At 51.4% G+C, this 5260-nt stretch overlaps 1 non-coding gene and 3 pseudogenes across 1 annotated transcript; all 4 read left to right on the forward strand.

Annotated features, from left to right (window-relative positions):
• Positions 1-886: 886 nt before the first annotated feature.
• Positions 887-1005, forward strand: LOC120912036. The gene has a single exon (XR_005742799.1). It is a non-coding gene; the product is annotated as a 5S ribosomal RNA (ribosomal RNA).
• Positions 1006-1090: 85 nt separating this feature from the next.
• On the forward strand, positions 1091-1209 carry LOC120912328 (annotated as a pseudogene).
• A 3400-nt stretch (positions 1210-4609) lies between these two features.
• Positions 4610-4727, forward strand: LOC120912411 (annotated as a pseudogene).
• An 85-nt stretch (positions 4728-4812) lies between these two features.
• Positions 4813-4921, forward strand: LOC120912448 (annotated as a pseudogene).
• The last annotated feature ends 339 nt before the right edge of the window (positions 4922-5260 follow it).

Genomic DNA, 5260 nt, shown 5'->3' on the forward strand with positions numbered 1-5260 from the left:
CAGGGTATTGGGGTATTCAGAGTATCGCGCAGGGTATTGGGGTATTGCAGAGTATCGCGCAGGGTATTGGGGTATTGCAGAGTTTCGCGCAGGGTATTGCAGAGTATTGGGGTTTTGCAGAGTATTGGGGTATTGCAGAGTATTGCGCAGGGTATTGGGGTATTGCAGAGTATCGCGCAGGGTATTGGGGTATTGCAGAGTATTGGGGTATTGCAGAGTATTGCACAGGGTATTGCAGAGTATTGCGCAGGGTATTGCAGAGTATTGGGGTATTGCAGAGTATTGCTGGGATGGATGGCTGGATCTGTGACTGCAGTTGTCACAGATCCAGCCACAGCGCTGCTGCTGACACCCGCTCTCCCCCCCTCTCCTCTCCTCTCACGCTGTACCGAACGGTACAGAGAGGAGAGGGAGGAACCGGCGTCATCAAATGACGCCGGTTTGTTTACAAGTGATCGCTCCATCATTTGACGGAGCGATCACGTGGTAAACGGCCGCTATCAGCGGCAATTTACCGTGATCCGTGATCCGTGAGCACGGACACTTCCGCGAGCGCGCCCCAGGGGACGTGCAAACGCGGAAGTGCACGAGGACGTCCCAGGGACGTCGTGCCACAGTAACTCGACCGCGCTGTAGCAGTATTTTTGCTATAGCGCGGTCGGCAAGTGGTTAATAAATAACTATTTATTTTATCTTATACTGTTTACCTGATTAGATTGCTGTTCAAAGCCCCACGGGGGAAATTTCCCATTTTTCAAGTACCTGGATGGGAGACCACCTGGGAATACCAGGTGCTGTAGGCTTTCTTTGGAGTCCTTGAATTTTTTTGCCTTCTCCAAGTCTTCTCCCAAGCTGTCCTCAAGAGAGGAGGCCAACTATGGTGCTCGCCTACAGCCACATCACCCTGAAAGCGCCCAATCTCGTCTGATCTCGGAGGCTAAGCAGGGTCGGGCCTGGTTAGTACCTGGATGGGAGACCGCCTGGGAATACCAGGTGCTGTAGGCTTTTTTTGGAGTCCTTGTATTTTTTGGGCCTTCCCGTGTTCTTCGCCTAGCCAATGTCAAGAGGGTTGAGGCCAGCTATGGTGCTCGCCTATGGCCACATCACCCTGAAAGTGCCCGATCTCGTCTGATCTCGGAGGCTAAGCAGGGTCAGGCCTGGTTAGTACCTGGATGGGAGACCGCCTGGGAATACCAGGTACTGTAGCCTTTTTTGAAGTCCTTGTATTTTTTTTGCCTTCTCCAAGTCTTCTCCCAAGCTGTCTTTAAGAGAGTTGAGGCCAACCATGGTGCTCGCTGTAACAGGCGCTCCTCGCGCCTGTTAATATACGTTCCGGCGTGGAGCGCATACAGTGACCGCACAATGACGTCATCGTGCGGTGCCGTGTGCGTTCCACCGTGGAACGCGGAAGTGCGCCACAACTTACGGCAGTATCCTTTGAATCAGTGCTTATGCACTGCACCTGCCTTGATGCTATAAACAGAGCAGTGTGCTGATTGCACACCGTTCTATTATTGTAGCTCGGCCACGCTACAAACAATGGTGCCATCGCTCCCCATGTTGCAACAACTGACCAGCCTGCAACTTCTGCATTTAATGCTGCTACATTAATTGCTACAGACTGCCATTGACAGGGACAACCTTGAAACCTTCCTTGCTGACTCCCTACACCACGGAATCCCTTGTTGCTACACTGAAGCCCTGCAAACATCTAAGTAGCAATAGTGTCACTTGTAGTTCTATAGACAGATCTGCTGCATACTTTCCACCTAAAACAATTGCTGTTATTTATTATGGCTTGTGGCTAGGGTTGTCCCGATACCACTTTTTTAGGACTGAGTACAAGTACCGATACTTTTTTTCAAGTAGTCGCCGATACCGAATACCGATACTTTTTTTTAAATGTGTCCCCAAATGCAGCCATTGTCCCCCCCATATACAGCCATTGTCCCCCCACATATATGCAGCCATTGTCTCCCCCATATCCAGCCATTGTCCCCCCACATATATGCAGCCATTGTCTCCCCCATATCCAGCCATTGTCTCCCATATACAGCCATTGTCCCCCCCATATACAGCCATTGTCCCCCCCATATACAGCCATTGTCCCCCATATGCAGCCATCGTCTCCCCCATATACAGCCATTGTCTCCCATATGCAGCCATTGTCTCCCCCATATGCAGCCATTGTCTCCCCCATATGCAGCCATTGTCTCCCATATGCAGACATTGTCCCCCATATACAGCCATCGTCTCCCCCATATGCAGACATTGTCCCCCATATGCAGACATTGTCCCCCATATGCAGCCATTGTCCCCCATATGCAGACATTGTCCCCCCCATATACAGCCATTGTCCCCCATATACAGCCATTGTCCCCCATATACAGCCATTGTCCCCCATATACAGCCATTGTCCCCCATATGCAGCCATTGTCCCCCATATGCAGACATTGTCCCCCCCATATACAGCCATTGTCTCCCATATGCAGCCACCGTCTCCCCCATATACAGCCATTGTCCCCCATATACAGCCATTGTCCCCCATATACAGCCATTGTCTCCCATATACAGCCATTGTCCCCCATATGCAGACATTGTCCCCAATATACAGCCATTGTCCCCCATATGCAGACAGTGTCCCCCCCATATACAGCCATTGTCTCCCATATGCAGCCACCGTCTCCCCCATATACAGCCATTGTCCCCCATATACAGCCATTGTCTCCCATATACAGCCATTGTCCCCCATATAGAGCCATTGTCCCCCATATGCAGACAGTGTCCCCCCCCATATACAGCCATTGTCTCCCATATGCAGCCATCGTCTCCCCCATATACAGCCATTGTCCCCCATATGCAGACATTGTCCCCCATATGCAGACAGTGTCCCCCCCATATACAGCCATTGTCTCCCATATGCAGACATCGTCCCCCATATGCAGCCATCGTCCCCCATATGCAGCGATCGTCTCCCCCATATCCAGCGATGTCCCCCTTACCTGTGTCTCGCTGCCGCCGAGCGCCGACTGGTAATACGCGCGGGAACATAACAGCTAAAGCTGTAATGATTCGCGCTACGTATAGACACTCCCCCTTGCTCGGGATTGGACAGTTCACCCGAGCAAGGGGGAGTGTCTATGCGCGATGCGAATCATTACAGCTATTCAAAGCTGTAATGTTCCCGTGCGTATTACACAGTCGGCGGCAGCGGGGATGTCGGCGGATCGCGGCGGATTGCGGCTTCGGTGGTGGCGGTCGGCGGCGGTGCGGCGGTGCGGCGGCGGGAGGCGACGGGGGTGGCAAGTATTCTATTTGTGTATCGGGGCGGGGTATCGGCGTCTGAGTACCACCGAAAAAACTCGGAATCGGTCCCGATACCGATACTAGTATCGGTATCGGGACAACCCTACTTGTGGCTATTAACATACTACTTGGGATAGACTGTTGTGCCTATGTACTTTTAAGGAATATCTTAAAAGGACATCTACACTCAAATTACCTGAGCTATATTTGCCTCTTATCTTCAACTATTAGTTGTCTCTACAACTCCTATTTACTACCTGTACTCTCAAATTACCTGAGCTATATTTGCCTCTCATATGCAACTATTAGTTGTCTCTACAACTCCTATTTACTACGTGCTTGACATAAGTACTATTTGCTTATGGGCCTTGCCCTAACTTGCTGAACATGTTCGCTCTAACTTTTCTTTGCTATGGGTTCATGGTATTTCATACCAACTCCCTTAGTGGCCTAATGCATCTCGATATGTTTAAGTAGTATGATGTAGAGAACCCCAAACTCCTGTTTGCGTTGAGTGACGCCTGGGATCCCGTACTGATAATCACTTGCATATAGAAGTGCATTGAAATCTTTAAGGCCTTGTACACACGACCGGACAGTCCGCTGAAAACAGTCCGCCGGACCGTTTTCAGCGGACATGTCCGGTCGGAGATTTCTGTCTGATGGTTGTACACACCATCAGACAGAAATTAGAGACAATCCGCGCGGACAGACCGCGCGGTGACGAGTCCGCGCTGTCGCTGCGACGATGACGCGGCAACGTGCGCGACGCAGGAAGGTCAATGCTTCCACGCATGCGTCAAAGTCATTTGACGCATGCGAGGGATGGCGGGCGCTCGGACATGTACGGTAAGTCTGTACAGACGACCGAACATGTCCGGCGGACAGGATTCCAGCGGGCATGTTTCTAAACATGTTTAGAAATATTTGCCCACTCGAAAAAGGCCCGGCGGGCAAATTGACACTGGAATCCTGTCCGCTCGGCTGTACAGACGACCGAACATGTCTGCTGAAACTGGTCCGCGGACCAGTTTCAGCAGACATGTTCGGTCGTGTGTATGGGGCCTAAGTGTATGCTATAGTTTTAAACGCTAAGCTCTGGTCGCATGCTGTAATGCGTTCATCCTTAGTAGCTCAACGCCTTTCTTTATATGAGAGAGAGATGGATGTAGAGAACTCCCAAACTCCTGTTTGCGTGGAGTGACGCCTGGGGTCCAATACTGAGTTCTCACATAAAGAAGTGCATTGAAATCCTTGCTAACCGCAGTTGTGGTTCACTCCGTTCACCAGTGCTGTTACACTCGCCTATGGCCACATCACCCTGAAAGTGCCCGATCTTGTCTGATCTCGGAGGCAAGCAGGGTCGCGCCTGGTTAGTACCTGGATGGGAGACCGCCTGGGAATACCATGTGCTGTAAGCTTTTTTTAGAGTCCTTGTATTTTTTGGGCATTCCCATGGTCTTCGCCTTGCCAATGTCAAGAGAGTTGAGGCCAGCTATGGTGCTCGGTTACAGCCACATCACCCTGAAAGCGTCTGATCCCGGAGGCTAAGCAGGGTCGGGCCTGGTTAGTACCTGGATGGGAGACCGCCTGGGAATACTAGGTGCTGTAGGCTTTTTTTGGAGCCCTTGTATTTTTTTGGGCCTTCCTATGGTCTTCGCCTTGCCAATGTCAAGAGAGTTGAGGCCAGCTATGGTGCTTGCCTACGGCCACATCAACCTGAAAGCGCCCGATCTCGTCTGAACTCAGAGGCTAAGCAGGGTTGGGCCTGGATGGGAGACCGCCTGGGAATACCAGGTGCTGTAGGCTTTTTTTGGAGTCCTTGTATTTTTTGGGCCTTCCCATGGTCTTCTCCCAAGCTGTCCTCAAGAGAGTTGTGGCCGACCCAGCGCATAGCTAAGGACTGCTCACGCTCGATGGCCGGACTGGGGAGACTACAAGGATCTAGAATATC

This window comes from Rana temporaria, chromosome 8 (assembly GCF_905171775.1).
Source record: "Rana temporaria chromosome 8, aRanTem1.1, whole genome shotgun sequence".
In the NCBI taxonomy this organism is placed as follows: Eukaryota; Metazoa; Chordata; class Amphibia; order Anura; family Ranidae; genus Rana; species Rana temporaria.